This window comes from Ovis canadensis, chromosome 2 (assembly GCF_042477335.2).
Source record: "Ovis canadensis isolate MfBH-ARS-UI-01 breed Bighorn chromosome 2, ARS-UI_OviCan_v2, whole genome shotgun sequence".
NCBI classification, from domain to species: Eukaryota; Metazoa; Chordata; class Mammalia; order Artiodactyla; family Bovidae; genus Ovis; species Ovis canadensis.
In genome coordinates this window covers 13,154,690-13,172,253 of record NC_091246.1, presented here as the reverse complement: position 1 = coordinate 13,172,253, position 17,564 = coordinate 13,154,690, and the positions used below count along the sequence as shown (strand labels likewise).

At 42.2% G+C, this 17,564-nt stretch overlaps 1 long non-coding RNA gene across 1 annotated transcript; it reads right to left on the bottom strand.

Moving 5' to 3' along the window:
* Positions 1–4,491: 4,491 nt before the first annotated feature.
* On the bottom strand, positions 4,492–17,548 carry LOC138433228 (uncharacterized). Its single transcript, XR_011254211.1, has 3 exons — positions 17,457–17,548; positions 7,394–7,457; positions 4,492–4,610 (listed from the first exon to the last, which is right to left on the bottom strand). It is a non-coding gene; the product is annotated as an uncharacterized lncRNA (long non-coding RNA).
* Positions 17,549–17,564: the final 16 nt, after the last annotated feature.

Genomic DNA, 17,564 nt, shown 5'->3' with positions numbered 1-17,564 from the left:
ATGACACAGCAGTTTAGTGCCACTGTGAACCGACCGGGCTTCTGCCCGGTAGCGTTGATGCTGGTTGTTAAGTCCTGGGGAAGTGACACAGTTGTGACCCTGAGCAGGTGACCTCCCGGTTCCTCCGATTTCCTTACTGTAAGATGAGAATCAGGATGGTCCCTGATTCCTGGCGGTGGTGTTTTGAGGATTAAATAAAATTCCTTTAAAGTGATTAGGAGAGTGCTTGACACATGGTAGGTACTCAAAAAATAGTTGCTGCTGCTGCTAAGTCGCTTCAGTCGTGTCCGACTCTGCGCGACCCCATAGACAGCAGGCTACCAAGCTCCCGCGTCCCTGGGATTCTCCAGGCAAGAACACTGGAGTGGGTTGCCATTTCCTTCTCCAATGCTCGAAAGTGAAAAGTGAAAGTGAAGTCGCTCAGCCGTGTCCGACTCAGCGACCCCATGGACTGCAGCCTACCAGGCTCCTCCGTCCATGTGATTTTCCAGGCAAGAGTACTGCAGTGGGATGCCATTGCCTTCTCCGCAAAAAATAGTTATAATTAATTAAAGATGGGAGCAGTCATTAGTCGTGCTTGGTGTCATGGGGGTGGGCACGCTTGAAGAGTTTATAATGGCATCAGCGTGCGTGCACGCACACACACACACACAGGTGTGTGTGTACAGAGAAGTAGGCTGTTCCTGCTGACACCTGGTTGCCTGTGGCAGGCTGGGTTTGGCAGGACTGGGCATTGTGGAAGGTGAGCATGTGAAGCCAGGAGGGCAGCTGGAAGTGGAAATGGGCAATCTGTTGAGCTGGAGAGGGGAGTGGAAGTGGGGAGACGGGACAGGAGTGGGATGATGTTGGGGCAGGAAAGCAGAGCATGGTTTTCTCAGACGGAGCACTCTGGACGCAGCTAAGTCTAGGTGTGATCAGCTGGGATGGTGAAACAGCCCCTTGGCTTCCTTCTTTCTGCTCTTTCAGTGAGGAGGGAAGGAAACCAGAGGTTTTGATCCTCTTGTGCAGTTTCTAGAAGGTTGAGGAACACAGGGCCACAGGTAAGGATATAGACAAGGGACAAATTCTAAGCACAGCCCTCACAGCGGGAGGCTAGGCTGGCCTGAATGCAGCGAACTTCCCATAATGCAAACTAGTACAGCCACTATGGAGAACGGTGTGGAGATTCCTTAAAAAATTGCAAATAGAACTACCTTATGACCCAGCAATCCCACTTCTGGGCATACACACCGAGGAAACCAGAATTGAAAGAGACACATGTACCCCAATGTTCATCGCAGCACTGTTTATAATAGCCAGGACATGGAAACAACCTAGATGTCCATCAGCAGATGAATGGATAAGAAAGCTGTGGTACATATACACAATGGAGTATTACTCAGCTGTTAAAAAGAATTCATTTGAATCAGTTCTGATGAGATGGATGAAACTGGAGCCGATTATACAGAGTGAAGTAAGCCAGAAAGAAAAACACCAATACAGTATACTAACACATATATATGGAATTTAGGAAGATGGCAATGACGACCCTGTATGCAAGACAGGGAAAGAGACACAGATGTGTATAACGGACTTTTGGACTCAGAGGGAGAGGGAGAGGGTGGGATGATTTGGGAGAATGACATTCTAACATGTTACTATCATGTGAATTGAATCGCCAGTCTATGTCTGACGCAGGATGCAGCATGCTTGGGGCTGGTGCAAGGGGATGACCCAGAAAGTTGTTATGGGGAGGGAGGTGGGAGGGGGGTTCATGTTTGGGAATGCATGTAAGAATTAAAGATTTTAAAATTTAAAAAATAAAAAACTAAAATTAAAAAAATAAAAAAAAAAAAAAAAAAAGAAAATAAGGACCAGTGGGGCAGAGAAGAGGCCTTAAAGAGTAGCAAGAGCACATTACATAATCTGCCTTGCTGCTGCTCTGTCTTCAGCCCAGCATATAGCTCTGCTTTTGGGCCTATTAGTTGATACATTTACTTAGGAGATGACAATAAATAATTGAGCTGTAGGAAACAGAGGTACAGATATCCATTGACTATCCAAACCTCTCCCAGCTGACACCTCTTTAAGGACCTTTCCAATGTCCAGGACCAATATAGAGGGGGATACAGGGAATGCTACAATTATAGGGAGCAGGTAACTGGGAGTCTAGCACCTGCATTAACAGCCTGGACTTTGCAATTAGATTCCCTGTCCTCATTCCCACTCTACCATTTAGTGGCTGGGTAACTCTAGACAAGTTTAAACAATCTCTCTGCCTCAGTTTCCTTATCTATAAAATGGATACAATAATAGCCCCATGCTATTAGAAGAGTCAGGTGAGCTAAAATACATGTAAAGTGCTTAGAACCATGCCTGGTACACAGTCGTGGTGGGGGTGTAGTTGCTAAGTTGTGTCCAACTCCTTGCAACTCCATGGACTGTGGCCCGCCAGGCTCCTCTGTCCATGGGATTTTCCAGGCAAGAATACTGGAGTAGGTTGCCATTTCCTTCTTCACTGGTACAGAGTAAGTGCTATATACACTATGATTACAGGCTATTAATGGAATGGTGACATCCCTGTGGAATGATGGCAGAGGTGGAAGGCAAGACTGTAAAACAGGTGTCAAAGTCTTAAGTGAATTAAGTTATCAGGAAATTTGTAATGAAGACTAAGCTCTATAATATGAATCAAAAAGAAAAGGATTCTCTCCCCTCAGAGGGTGAAAGAGTATAGGTTAGACTTGTCCCTACACAAAGAGGAAGATCTCCTGCTTACAAGCTCATGGGACACTCAAGTCTTTAGTATTTCAGTTGGGACAAGGTGGTAACATTCTGTGGGGAGAGGGAGGTGCAGGGGAATTATTGGGACAGCCCAGAAATGGAGGATCTGTTTGTGCAGAAAGGTAGGGGTGAGAAGACAGGGTGTCATGAAGGCCTTTACTTGGGGGACAGGGGGTTGGTTCTGTGTATTAGTCAGAACTCTCAGGTGTAAGGAGAAATTCCAGTTCAAAGTAAAAAGAATTAGTATCTCATTCAACTCCAGGGGCCTAAAGGTGTCATAAGAGCACCACAGCTGTTTCATTCTCAGTGGGTTCTCCACCTAATATAAGACTTGCCCCTCCAGGCTTAGGTCCCTATTGATTTAGTGTCCCGGAAGAAAGGGCATTCCTCTGCCTTGTTCTAGAAAGTGCCCTGAAGGCTGACCTTATTTGACTTTAGTTGGACGGTGGAGAAGGGCATCAGCCTTGCTTGGACCATTTGTTTCAGCTAGGAGTGAGGAAAATTCGAGGGGTTGCCAGAGAAAGGAGAAATGCGCTTTGGATAGGCTAAAATGGTATTTCTTCATTGTCAAAAAGAGCAGAAATGAGTAGCTTGAGTGATGAGCTTGCTTCAGGTTTCTGGGTCAGCTCTATCTGAGTTTTCCTGGGGGACTGGAAAACTAGGTTTGCTGTCTTTGTCTAGGTTTGAATTTGAAGAAATGCAGATCTGGGGCTTCTGAGCAAGCTTTTTTCAGATCATAGGTTTCTCTAAGTGTGGCCTTTGACCGCATCATTCAGTACAGCTCAAGGTACTTGATGATTCAGCAGATTTCCAGACCACACCCAGACAGATTTTATAGAACCACAATCTTCTGAGGAAGATCCCTGGACTCTGCATTTTAAAGCAGGATTCCAGGTGATTAGGTACACTAAGATTTGATAAACTTGCCCTGGGATTTCCAAAGGGAGGCCAGCAACTAGTGATGTGTAAAGACTGAGTCTAGCAAGAGAGTTGAGATGAGGACACAAAAGGGAACATGTAAGCGATCTAAAATTGAGAGTTGAAAATATAATGGTAAAGAAGATGGTTACAGGAAAAGAAACAAATACAAGTGTGGAACAGTCATTCAGTACCAGACCTGGAGCTGGGTATATTGCATCCCTTAGGAGATAGGTTTAATTCTTCCCATTTTACCGAGAAGAAAATCAAGATCCAAGGAGGTCATCTGGTTACAACACATGTGCACCAATTCTTATACTCTGTTCATGAAGGAAAGGAAGTGCCAACACAGTTTTCAAGCCAGCCCATCTACAGATCTTGAAATATCCTTTATGTCACCAGTGAAAAGTATCTAACATTTGTTATGCTAATTTACATACTCTATAAGGATATTTGAATAGTTTGCAGGAATCCCCTCTAGAGCATCAGTTCCTACTTAGGGATTTTCAGATGCTGATTTAAACACCCCAGGAGTAGACTCCTGATTAGGCACTTCAAGTATTAACTGTTTATATTTTTAAAACTAACAAACATATAAATACATTCCACATTTTCAATGCTAAGTATTGTCATGTAAGTTTCAAATAGTATAATAGCCCCTGTGAGTAGCCTACCCTCTTTACATTCCTTAATCTGGTGCAGTCGTCCCCCTCCCTGTGTCCCTTCTCACTGTGTACCTTGCTGAAACTAGCTGGATTCAGCAGCACCAATATACTGTGAACCTCTTCTCAGATGTTTCTTTTGTCTTACCTGAGACTACTGCTCTTTTCAAGTGTGGGCTCCATGTACATAGGCGCCCAGGAGGTCAAGCAAACACTTCTCCTTGCTCCTTTCAGACTCTCTGTTTTTCTAGAAGCCAGTGGATATCTCTATTCAAAAAAAAAAAAAAAAGAAGGAAGAAACTTGACCTTTACCTTACACCATACAACAAAATAACTCAAAATTTACTATACAACTTCTAGAAGAAGATGTTGGAAATAAATTTTGCAACCTTGGGGCAAATATTTCTTAGGCAGGACACAGAAATTCCTAACTAAAAAAGAAAAACCTAATAAATTTGACTTCATTAAAATGTGAAACCTCTGCTCTTTGAAAAGCAGTGTTAAACAACTGGTAAAAAACATGGCACTAAGTGGAACACACACTTCTCCAAAGAAGATATCTAAGTAATCGAAAGTACACAAACAGAAAAATGCTCAACATCATTAGTCATTGGGGAAATTCACAACCACAATGAGACACTCTTGTACCCACTAGACTGGTAACACCAAATGGAGGTGAGATTGTAGATTAACTGGAAATAATTTTGATACATTGCTGATAGGCATGTAAAACTATACAAGTACTTTAGAAAACAGTTTGGTAAGTTTGTTTTGCTTTCCCTTTTTTTTTTTTTAAAGTTAAACATACATTTAACATATGATCTAGTAATTCCACTTCTAGATATTTACCCCAAAGAAATTGAAACACAAGTCCACACGAAGACTTGAATATGAATATTTATAGCAACTTTATTCAAAACAGCCTCGAAATAAACCCAAAATGGAATGATGTTCTGATACGTGCCACAATATAGATGAACTCTGACAATAAGCAAAAGTAAAAATAGTCAGATAGAAAAGGCCATTAGTATATCTGAAATGACCAGAGCAGGCAAGTCCAGAGTCCACTAGTGGTTCCCAGGGGTGGGAGGAAGTAGGGGATGGGGAGTGATTACTAATGGGTGTGAAGTTCCTTTTTGAAATCTTGAAAATGTTCTGGAATGGTGATAATTACACACCTTTGAATCAATCTGATCACAAGAAATGTGTACCAATTCTTATACTTTGTTCATGAAAGAAAGGAAGTGCCAGCACAGCCCATCTATGTATCTTGAATATCTTTCATGTCACCAGTGAAAAATATCTAACATTTCTTATTCTACTTTACGAACTCTAAGGATATTTGAATAGTTTGCAGAAACTCCCTCTAGAACATTATACTTAGAGATTTTCAGATGCTGATTTAAACACCCCCAGGAGTAGACTCCTGATTAGGTACTTCAACTATTAACTGTTTAAATTTTTAAAACTAATGAACATATAAATACATTCCACATTTTCAATGCTGGTGTAAATATACTGGTGCAGGACAGGGAAGCCTGGCATGCTGCAGTCCATGGGGTTGCAAAGAGTTAGACACGACTATTTGACTAAACGACAAATAAAACAAAAATGGGATAAAGATATTCATTGTGCCTTCACCAAATCACTTAGTAAAAATAAATATGCTCTGTGGATTATAAAAGAAGAAAAAGAAATGACAACCCTTCCTACAGAAGCCAGCTGAATCCATTTCCTTACTTTGGAAATGTCATATCTTCAAAAGGCAGAGAGATGAAATATAGGTATATTATCTCTGCCCAGTGCCATTAACAACTGATCCAGAGCTAAAAGTGATCCTGACTCTTGTGGGGAGGACAACTTGCTTATCTATAACCACCAAACAACCAGAAGGACATATTTTTTATTATTTGTTCCTTATCTACACGGATGCTGGTGTGCCACACTGTTCATTGGCACTCTGTTAACAATCCAACTATGTTACAAGGAACCTCAGACATGCCGACGATACCACTCTAATGGCAGAAAGTGAAGAGGAACTAAAGAGCCTCTTGATGAGGGTGAAAGATGCAGTAAAAAAGTTGGCTTAAAACCCAACATTCAAAACACGAAGATCATGACATCTGGTCCTACCATCTCATGGCAAACAGATCAGGAAAAAGTAGAAGCAGTGACAGATTGTATTTTTGGAGGGCTCCAAAATCACTGCAGATGGTGACTGAAGCCACAAAATTAAAAGACACTTGCTCATTGCAAGGAAACTATGACAAACCTAGAAAGCAGATTAAAAAGCAGATGTCACTTTGCCAACAAGTGTCCGTATAATCAAAGCCATGGCTTTTCTAGTCATCATGAATGGATGTGCAAGTTGGACCATAAGGAAGGCTGAGCACCAAAAAATTGATGCTTTTGAATTGTGGTGTTGCAGAAGAGTCTTCGGAGATCCAATCAGTCAACCCTATAGGAAATCAGTCCTGAATATTCATTGGAAGGACTGATGCTGAAGCTGAAACTCCATACTCTGACCACCTGATGCAAGGAGCTGACTCATTTGAAAAGACCCTGATGCTGGGAAAGATTGAAGGGAGGAGGAGAAGGGGACAACAGAGGATGAGATGGTTGAATGGCATCACCGACACAATGGACATGAGTTTGAGTAAATGGTGACGGACAAGGAAGCCTGGCATGCATGTCCATGGGGGTCACAAAGAGGCAGACAGAACTTAGCATCTGAACAACAATATGCACAAGAATCCTTACCAGCAGATAACCTTTAAGGGAAGAAAACTGAAGGCATAAAGGAATTTTACTTGGTTGGAGACTCAAGACATAAAAGAAATAAGATTTCATTTGAAACACATGATTGTCTAGGCTGTCTAATTCTAGAGCTCTTCAGTAGTCACTTGACTAAAACTAAGTAATTTAATGGTTCAACAAATGCATTTAGAATTCTTCCTGATATTGATAACTTTGAGGGTACAAATCAAGGTATCACAAGCAAAGATGTAAACACATTATCAGTTGGATTTTTCCGTTACATTGGCCTTTACCTTTTGTTTATCATCGTCTCTTGGCACACATTTGTGAGGCCCATGTTCTCTCATGATCCTCCTCCTAAAAAAACAGGGTTAGTTTTTAATTAGAACGTTTATCAGCAAAGGTAACTAAAGAGATCACAATACTTAAAAATAAATCATTGTAAGTAACATTTACTGGTGCGAGGTCATCTTTGTTTTGCTCATAAAGGATATCTTTACTCCAATAAAGCACTTTCTTCATTTCTACTTCACTGCTACTGCCCTCCAGACCACTGCTCTTACCCGGACCACAGCCGTACACTCAGGACTCAGCCCACTCTGACCATGCTTGCTCCCCTATGACCCATTCCTTACACAACAGTATGTTCATCTGAGCAAGTCATTCCTCTGCTTGAAACCCTTTATATCGCCCACAGTTACGAAATGGGAAAACAGATTTAGTTGTGCAGCTCTGATCAGACCTTGTCAGGAGCCAAGATTTCCTCATAAAAATACAAGGACTGGGGAATAGGGATTTTAGCTCTACTTACTTTAGATCCCTTTTTGTCTTTTTTCTTGATGGCAGAAACCAGTAGCTGCTTTGTCAAATAACAAAATGGCATGTTATATGGTACCCATTTCCATGCTAAAACAATTTCCAAAGAACTATGACACACTGAGCCTTTTCTCCCCTTCAATATCCGTTTCGCTATGTACAAGAAACTTATTTTAGTGTTACTCACACTTAGTCATTTTCTCAGGAAATTCATTTAGAAATCCATTTGTTTTTCTAGAGAAATCTGATAACTGAAATATAAAATCTAGCACAGCCCCATTTGCCCATCCCCAAATGAAACTACAGTACTTTGGCCACCTCATGCGAAGAGTTGACTCATTGGAAAAGACGCTGATGCTAGGAGGGACTGGGGGGCAGGAGGAGAAAGGGACGACAGTGGATGAGATGGCTGGATGGCATCACTGACTCGATGGACGCGAGTTTGAGTGAACTCCGGGAGTTGGTGAGGGACAGGGAGGCCTGGTGTGCTGCAATTCATGGGGTCACAAAGAGTCGGACACGACTGAGTGACTGAACTGAACTGAACTGAAATCAAACAAACCAGCTGTGTCAACTCCATTTAATTTTGAGTGGAGGGTAGCGTTTTCACTTTCTGAACATTTTATCTCAATTACTCATAGACCTCAAATGCATACAGTTATATTGAACTTTTAGCCATTCTCTCCTGAAAACAAGCCATGAACTCTTAGTGGAAATGTGGTCTGACCACCACAACACTTAAATATGAAGCAAAAAATGAACTGCAAAGTGACTGAATTAACTGAATTAAAAGGCAGTTGAGGGGCATCCCTGATGGTCCAGTGGTTAAGCCTCCGAGCTTCCACTCCAGGGGCACAGGTTCAGTCCCTGGTTGGGGAATTCAGATATGCACACTGTATGGCACAGCCCCCAAAAATACAAATGAAAAAATAAAAGGCAGCTGATCTTGTAAACTCTCCGATTTTGGAAGAAATTAAGCCCTACAGGAAAAATAAAAACACAAAGAAGTGTGGCTCCAGAGTTGCTTCTTTTGGTAAAGCTTCTCAGATTTCTTGGAAAGCAAATACTATAATATTATAGCAAAATAATACTGTAGACTTTCCATATCGGTTGCTTCCACATTGCTTTCCCTACCACGGCCGCATGAATCTCTAGAACAAACAGGAACATTCCTTTGATAGGGAAGAGACGGAGAAAGGCGAGGTGGCCTGCCTGGAGTTAACAGCAGGAGACGCTGGATGAGACTGCCTAGAGGTCCAAGGCCTTGGTCCAAGGCCTGGCTGTGACTATTCTTCACTCTGGACAGTCTTACAACTGCATGTGGAGGGAAAAGCAACTGGATCACTTCACCTCTGTCCCTGGGACAGGAACCACATGGGCCTTGAAAAAGGGAACTTGGCAATTCCAGGGGTAGTTCTGGCTTCAGTTATGACTTGCTGAAAAAGGTCAAGTGATGTCACCAGGACCTACTTTCTTTTGATTCTTTAGCCTCTGATTAGCCCTGTTTCTAGACAAGCCTGTGGTAGCAGTTTGGCTGCTATAGTTTCAAACCTAACCTCCTAGGCCTTCAAATCCAGTGAAAAAGACAGAAAAAAAAATCCCCCCCTCAGGAGTCAATATTCAGGTTTTATTATGTCCTATTGGTTCAGATTGAGTGGACAAGTCAACGTGGCCACATATTGGGCCAGGCCAAGGTCACATTCTCTACCCCTCCGACTAGGCTAGGACTATAAGAGGTAGAATCTTATAGAAGGAGCCTTCAGGGACCCCCCTTAGCTTCTTCAGTAAAATGGCAGCCTTTGGTTTCACTGTGTCTCTTAGATTTCACATTGTATGGGAGCAATACTTTTCTATGGAGCAATCAGGGGATGTCAGAAAAAAGGAATGGTTGCTGAATAGGGGTAAAAAAAACAAAAACACACCACCCCTGTGTTTTAGGAGCTTGTTCATGTTTGGAACTGTCAATTGTTAAGAGAACCTCTGCTTTATATTTGGCTTCCAGAACTATGCCAGCTGTGAGGGACTGAAGCTGAAAAAGGCTGGAGAGCCTGTGCCCAGCTTATTAGCACCATGTTCAACCTCAACAACCAACCTTTATCATCATTTAAAAAGTCAGTAGCCCAAGCTTCCCATTGTCCCCTGGCATGTGTGCAGGGTAGCAAATGTCACCACCTAGAACCAAGATGCTTCTTTCATGGTCTAGAGAAGAAAGGAGAGCAGAGTTTCCAGTCTATAACTAATAGTGTCATTAAACTGCTCTATTATACTGCCCAATGACAACTGATAAATTAGCATCAGCCCCCAATCCAAACAGAATTCAGATCATAAATGTGTCTTATTCTGAGAATGTAACAAAGTTTATAGGCTGCTATTGCTGCTGCTAAGTTGCTTCAGTCCTGTCCGACTCTGTGTGACCCCATAGACGGCAGCCCACAAGGCTCCTCCATTCCTGGGATTCTCCAGGCAAGAACACTGGAGTGGGTTGCCATTTCCTTCTCCAATGCAGAGAAGTGAAAAGTGAAAGTGAAGTTGCTCAGTCGAGTCTGACCTTTAGCAACCCCATGGACTGCAGCCTACCAGGCTCCTTCATCCATGGGATTTTCCAGGCAAGAGTACTGGAGTGGGGTGCTATTGCCTTCTCCAAAGCTGATAGGAATATAGTTTAATTTAGGAGCCAAAAAGTGTTATGTTTTTCATGCTACAGGTTTTTGTTATCCTCAAATTGCTAAATGTAGTAGGAGTTAGATTATGATATATGAAAATAATTTCATTAGTCAGGATAGGCTAAAGGAGGGCTTCCCTGATAGCTGGTAAAGAATCTGCCTGCAATGCAGGACACCCTACTTCAATTCCTGGGTTGGGACAATCCGCTGGATAGGGGATAGGCTACTGACTCCCAAGCCCAAGTATTCTTGGTCTTCCGTTGTGGCTCAGCTGGTAAAGAATCCACCTGCAATACGGGAGACCTGGGTTCGATCTCTGGGTTGGGAAGATCCCCTGGAGAAGGGAACAGCTACCCATTCCAGTATTCTGGCCTGGAGAATTTCATCGACTATATAGTCCATGGGGTCGCAAAGAGTTAGACACAACTGAGTGACTTTCACTTTCAAAAGGAAAGGAAAAGTCCTAGTAAGGGACTTCAGCCTGTTTATGCCAGAATTTTGTTAGCCTTAACTTTTAAGTCACTGAACAGTCCAGGATTGTTTCCATTTTACCCTTAGGTTAGTTGACACAGGAGATGTTGTTGGGAAATTCCTTAAGGCACTGACTAAGCCGAAGTTTGCTATTCTAAGACCCAGACTTCAGAAGGCAGTATCATGCTACTTCTGCTTTAAAAATGTCCTTTCCCCTTTTGTGTTTCATACTGACATCAATGCTAAATGACTGGTTCACATTTTAGTAGTTGATGTTGAGGTTTGGATGATCAGAATTCAGAGTTGCAAACAACCAAAGCATACCTAGTATGATTTATTTGCACAGAATTTCTGGTCACATAGAACTAGGTTTGGAAACTGAGCAGGAGTCAGGGAGGGAGACAGCAGGCTGGACTGCAACCCCAAACAAGTAAAAAACCCAGTCTGGTGAGGCCCCTTCTGCCATTGCCATTGAACACTTGGTTGCCCCTGGAAACTGGATTCCGTTGGATTAGGTCTAAGATAAATGTAGGATGCCTAAAGCTGAATTTTAAATATATGATGCTTTGATAACTCAAAGTGGCCTCTGTCTTCCACTAAATCTTAAATTTCTCAGACATACAGGTGGGGCAGCAGTGAGGTTCAGATATTTGGGGAGAAAAAAAGAGAAATGCCTACTCTATTTTCTCTTTAACATACAATCTTTCCTTTTCTTGTCTGGTGAGTTGGGAACCAGGCATGATGCTGTCATTTTCTTTGCCAGTTTGGCTTGTTCAAGAACCCAGGTCTCTCCTTGACCACCAGGGTAGTTGATGGGGTATATAACCCAATCCAGACCATGGAGATGAAAGGAAAGTTTGCTAGAAGATTCTGGGGAAAGTTCCCTTATTCCTGAAATCTGCATTGAGAAATGATCTCATTTTCCCTCCAGCTACTGTGTTCTGTAGTTGCAAGGCTGGGAAATTCTGAGCCATCTTACTTCCATCCTGAGATGAAGAACATGGAGAGAAAACAAGGCAGAAAGCATCATGGCAATTGCAGAGGAGAAGGGCTGGAGCCACTGAATGAAACCATCCACCCCACCGCCACCTGATGCCTCCCCTGCACCTGGACATTCAGTGCTGTGTTAATAATACATTTCTGTCTGGCTTCAGCAACTTCAAGTTGGATGTTCTGGCACTTACAGCCCAAAAAACCTGACTGAGAAAAGGATTCATGAATATGTAATCCATTTTCATAAACTTATCATCTGTTGAATTCTGAAAGTTCAGCATCGTGTGTTTTGATTGAACTAGGAACTGTTGCTGTTATGAAACTGTGAGGCAAAGACTGGTATTTAAATGAAGGCAACACAAACAACCAGAGATCTGCTTCATTAGGCCAGGAAAAGGAGCAGTTTATGATTATTGCCAGATTCTTGCTTTTTTTGCATGAATGCCCCAAGAGGATGAGCCAGCCTCTGAGGGAGAGAGATGCATTTAAATTCCTGGAAAGGCCTCCAAAACAAATGTAACTAGTATTTTAGAAAACACTGCCCTCCCTTCCTCTTCTTTCTTCACCCAGGGGACAGCTGCTGCTTTGGTCTGTCTAACAAGCCTCCCCATTTCTTTGGGTAATGACACCCATCTCTTCCTTTGGATAACTCTCCCCTCCATTCCCTGTAATTCTGTTGGGACCAGTCAGGTACCACACCTGCCCCTACCACTAGGCCCAAGCATGGGCAGCTGAGTTCAGGCCAATCAAACTCTCTCAGAAGAGCTTAGCTCTCAAGGCTAATGATTACTCAAGGAGTAGTGCAAGAGGGAAAAATCACAGGAGTCACTCCTAAGGGGCTTCTCCATGAATTTATGTTCCTGAGATGCCTGGAAATGCCTGATTCCTGTCCTTCCTGAGGCTTAATACTGGGGGGCCTTCCCCAGTGGCTTTACTTAAAGCAGTCAGCCTGAGTTTCTCTTGTAGGTTGTCAAAAACCCTGACATTCTCTGCCTAAACAATCCTTGAATACAACCAGCCCTTCACTGAGGTGTTACATTTTTAATTTTTACTAGGCATATGTGAATATAAGTCAGCTATAAACCTGTTTATTAACAACTTTGATCATGTTCCTAAATGATCAGATAATCAATCATTAACAAAAAATTTACTGGGAACTAAAGCATTAAAATTTAAACAGTTTTATGATTGAAGGAACACATGTATAGCATTTATTGTGTTCAAGGCATTGTTTATTTGTCATTATAATGTAGTGATATAAATATCATCGTTATCCCCATTTTATAGGTTTTGAAGCTGGAGCAACAAAAAGGTAAGTATGGCCAAGGACACACAGTTAGTAAATGGGAGAGCTGTGATTCAAACCCTTACACTCTGACTCCAGTCCATCCATTGTGTAAAATCTGGCATCATCAGAATGCTGAAACTTAAACTATAAAATCAACTTCTGATGAACAACATTAGTTTTATGCGAAAGCATCTTAATGCTAGAATGTCTTCCAGTCCAGAAGCAAGAAAGAGAAACAGAGTTGGCTGAAGCCTCTGGATTTGGACTCTCAATTTTGGAGTCAAATGAAGACTGCTTAGGGTTTCCGGGGGGGAAAAAATCCTCATCTAATTAGTTAGCAAGCACGAACTAAGTCCAAACACCTGCTACTGTTTTTCTTTCACTGTTGCCAGGTGCTCCATGAGCAGCCTTGGATCAATAATATAATGGAAGCTGATATAACTAATTATGTAACTTTAACTTATTAAGTTTACCTCCAGTAAAATGCCACATAAAACTGGGGTATTTTAAAGGTTGTTAGAGAAAAGCAGAGACTCTAGAGAAAAAACTCTAAAGAAAAGGCTTTAGAGAAAAGACTAAAGCCTTTTTCACATGGGGCTTAGCTGTGAGTCATCTCCTCCATGAGGTGAGTTCTCTTATCTCACTATTATTAACTCTTGTAAATATCTATGAAGTTATTCACACACTCATTCAACTAAGTGTTGAGTGCCTGCAAGGTGCTCAGCACCGTCTGGGCACTGGGATAATGGCAGTGAGCAAGCAGATTCCCCAGCTGTACAGTTGAAAAGGCCTGAGTTTCTCCCAGCTCCTGTTTCTATTACTATAATGAATGAAAGATGAGTTCATCTGATTGCTGTGTGAGTCTTTGCAATTATCAGTTGGTCTGGTGCTTCCAGAGGTGGCCAAGGAAAGACACTGAGGCTAAAGGCTGCCTGGGAGAGGTGATCATATCTTCTGGGAGATGATGATGATCCATTATTGTCTGTCCAGGATTTCAGATGAATGAACCATGCACTCTGTATTCTCAAGTGTAATTCTCACAACCATCTAAGCTCTAAAAGCAGTAGCATTGCATCTCCTGAAACTGCTGCCTTGGGTTCATCTTCTCTACGTTTCGCCTTCTTCCCACAGGTGAACCCCTCCATTCCACATCTTAGATGTGAACTTCCTGTCTAAAGACTATGAAGATCAACTCATTTGAAAATGGAAAACCAAGAACAAACAGATTCTTCCCAAAATACAAGTTGGTTATTTCAGAGGAGTTAATTTCAGAAGGAAAATGGATCAAGTTTGAAAAAACTTACATGGATCCTACTGGTAAAACAGGTACTTGGGGGAGACTGGGAAGCAGACAACCAGGAAAGGACTGTGGCAATTTTCCTTGAGCTGTAAAGAACTCTTCATTGTTAAGTGCATAGTCCTGGTGAAACAGTTCTGAACCACCAACGGGTGGGGCCTTTGAGGGGTGATTATGTCCTGATGGTGGGGCCCTCATGAAACGGCTTGAAAGTGAAAGTGAAGTTGAAAGTGAAGTCGCTCAGTTGTGTCCGACTCTTTGCGACCCCATGGACTGTAGCCCACCAGGCTCCTCCGTCCATGGGATTCTCCAGGCAAGAATACTGGAGTGGGGTGCCATTTCCTTCTCCAGGGGATCTTCCCGACCCAGGGATCGAACCCAGGTCTCCTGCATTGCAGGCAGATGCTTTAACCTCTGAGCCACCAGGGAAGCCGCAACATGAAAGGGCTTAGTGCTCTAATAAAAAAGATCTCACAGAACTCCCTGCCAGGTGAGGATACAAGAAGTCTGCAACCACAAGGAAGTTTCTCACCTGACCATATCTGCACCCTCATCTTGGACTTCCAGCCTTCAGAACTGTGAGAAAGAAATCTGTGTTGTGATGTATAGAATGGACTTTTGGACTCTGTGGGAGAGGGAGAGGGTGGGATGATTTGGGAGAATGGCATTGAAACATGTATACTATCATGTAAGAAACGAATCGCCAGTCTATGTTCGATACAGAATACAGGATGCTTGGGGATGATCCAGAGAGATGATATGGAGTGGGAGGTGGGAGGGGAGTTCAGGATTGGGAACTCATGTACACCCATGGCTGATTCATGTCAATGTATGGCAAAACCAATACAGTATTGTAAAGCAAAATAAAGTAAAAATAAAAATTAAACAAAAGAAAAAAAAGAAATCTGTGTTGCTTACAGCTACCTAGTCTGTGGTATTTTTTTAAGTTTTTATTTTATATTGGAGTATAGTTGATTTACGATGTTATGTTAGTTTCAGGTGCACAGCTAAATGATTCCATTATACATATAGCCATTCTTTTTCAGGTTCTTTTCCCATATAGGTTATTACAGAATATTGAGTAGAGCTCCCTATACTATACAGTAGGTGCTTGTTGAGTATCTGTTTTATATGTAATCGTGTGTACATGCTAATTCCAAACATCTAGTTTATCCATCCCCAACCCCAGTGTTTCCCCTTTGGTAACCGTAAGTTTGTTTTTTATGTGTATGAGTCTGTTTCTGTTTTGTAAATATTTGTATTATTGTTTTAGATTCCACATGTAAGTGATACCATATATTTGTCTTTTTCTGATTTAAGTCACTGAATATGATAAATCTCCAGGTCCATCCATGTTGCTGCAAATGGCCTTATTCCATTCTTCTCTATGACTGAGTAATATTCTATCACCTCTATAGCCAGTTTCTTTCTCAAGCTCCCAAACAGCAGCAGCTTCTGGGCTTTCCTTACCCTCTGGGACGCCAGCAGAGAATTCTGGGCAGTTGCCTCCATATATTGAAATCCTCACCCCAAAAGGTGAGGAGGGGGGCTGGACTCTGGATCAACTAACGGAGAAGCAGGGACAAAACAGAATCAAATCCTAAGGATACAGAGCCAAAAGGGAGCTTAGAGATCACACAATTCCAACTTTCTCAGTGTACAGGTGAGAAAAATTCTATCCCAGGTAAACTGTTCAAGGGAGAAGGCAATGGCAGCCCACTCCAGTACTCCTGCCTGGAAAATCCTATGGATGGAGGAGCCTGGTAGGCTGCAGTCCATGGGGTCGCGAAGAGTTGGATATGACTGAGTGACTTCACTTTCACTTTTCACTTTCATGCATTGGAGAAGGAAATGGCAACCCACTCCAGTGTTCTTGCCTGGAGAACCCCAGGGTTGGTGGAGCCTGGTGGGCTGCCGTCTATGGGGTTGCACAGAGTCGGACACGACTGAAGTGACTTAGCAGCAAACTGTTCAAAGCCACAGAGTTCCAAGAAGATGATGGTACATATGTATATATATATATGTATGTGTAAGAGAGAAACAGACAGACATGGTTATAAAGCCAGGTGCCAATGAGGACTTTGCTAGGTTTAACTCAAGGTGTCTTAATATGGAAATACAAGTTTAATGATAGCTATAGTTAAATGACACTAGGAACACATAAGAATTAAGATGGGAGAAGGCCTTCTAAATGGTGAATATATGTTTGCTGAGAGTAGATTATGAATCATTCTGAACTTATTTCCTTGAGCAGCAGGTGAGAAGGGCAGATGGTGAGGTGGTGACCTCATGGAAGTGTGTTCCTGATGGTGAGTGTCTGGGATTATGGTACATGTCCAGTAGACTATTCTGGCAGGAAATATGGGAATGGCAGTTTTTATGCCAAAACTGTTCTTTACTATTTTAAGAAAGCAATGCCTACTTTTTCAATGTCTCTAGTACTAATTTGCCCAAACTTGGTCTCTCACGGATTTATAAAAGATGGTGTGCAGTCCACGAGTCACCTGGGTTAATTTTTGACCCTACTCTACCCTGCTGTGGTTAAATACTGTCAGTTTTCTGAAAGGCACTAGCACTGAACATCTGAAAACACTCTGATCTCTCTGGATGTCTATAGGAGGAAAAAACACTGCCTATGGCACTAGAGGCTGTTGGACAATACAAAAGAAGTTTATAAAAAAGTCAGCTCACATGTTCAAAGAGATTATATTCTGGCTGGAATAGGAGACATAAAACAGCATCATCCTTATCCCCATCATCACTTGAACACATGCTGTGGAGAGGTGCCACAGAGATGCTTCATGTATATCAGTATATTTAATACTCACATTGACCTGTTGGAGGTATCCACGATGGCCCGGTTTACAGATGAGAAAACAGCTCCAGAGATACCTCTGGTCTGGCAGTGGCTGAGTCAGACCTGCAAATGCAAGTTT